Below are 1,275 nucleotides of genomic sequence, written 5' to 3' on the forward strand. Positions count from 1 at the left end.
TATTTCTAGACATGGTCTTCACTTGACTGGAGTGGATTATGGACTGTACCCTATCTGATAGACGTTAAAAAACAAGACTAAAAGATAAAAGAACAGACGAGTTGATATATTTCGACCATTACTATGCGGCGGACTATTTTTTTCTTTTTCCTTTTTCATCTTCTATTTTTTAATATCTAATAATAAAAAGAGAAATATATAATTCAATACCATACCATACAGAAAATACAATACCATAGATAGGGGAACACGGGGCAAAACGGTACATCGGGGCAAAACGATCACCCGCCCTTTTTAGGAGCTAGGAAGTGCTGAGCTCTCTTGGATGGACTAGGAACTATTCCTGCAAGTGTTATCTTTGTTTTGATTAAATTTGTGGTTGATTCTTCTATCTTTTGTTTTCGAAGAGTACCTACGGAGGTTTTTTTCGATTTCACGAGCGCTTGATGCAATTTTTTCATGATTTTCAAATCACTGTCAGTAATACAATTTTAATAGTTTATTAATATTTTACAATAACTTTATATCGAAGGCATTAGGTCTGAATTGTATAATCAACGAGTGAATTCTTTAATTTTCAATATTTTATAAAACTTGTGAAATATTTTTCCAGAAATGACGCTTTGGGGCAAAATGGTTTTTTAATGGTCTGGGGCAGAATGATGCCCAGGGTTCCATTCTGCCCCAAGTTGTTTTGAGTGTATATGGTATAGGACCATTTTGCCCCAGCCTTGGGGCAAAACGGTCTGTTTTGGTATCCTTATATTTTTTTTTCCCAGTGATACATATATCGTTCTTGTCTGATCTAATTTTTAGCTAAAATTATGCTTTATGTTGTTACAAAATTACATACCTGTGTGACTTTATTTTTTTTAGTTAGGATCTCATAAACACTAGAGGTGTCATTTTGCCCGGTGTTCCCCTATAGAATAACTATAGAATAGACTACAAGTATAGACCATACGTATAACTATAGATATAGCATAAATATAAGTATAGAGTAAGTAATAATAATTTTCCATTGTTAGTCTCTTCAGAAATTCTACTACTTGGAAAATTTGGTCACGACTTCTGCCCCAGACAGAAAGAGAGGGAGAGAGAGGGGGAGAGAGAGAGAGAGAGGGGGAGAGGGGGGAGAGAGAGGGAGAGAGAGAGAGGGAGAGAGAGAGGGACAAAAAATTATAGGGGGATGATCTTGTTGGGAGGGGAGATAAAGGATTGTACGAAGGAGAGAGAGAGATAAGAATAGTGGGTGAGAATAATAGGAATGAGACA

The sequence above is a fragment of the Diaphorina citri genome, unplaced genomic scaffold, assembly GCF_000475195.1.
Source record: "Diaphorina citri unplaced genomic scaffold, Diaci psyllid genome assembly version 1.1 scaffold1806, whole genome shotgun sequence".
Classification (NCBI taxonomy): Eukaryota; Metazoa; Arthropoda; class Insecta; order Hemiptera; family Psyllidae; genus Diaphorina; species Diaphorina citri.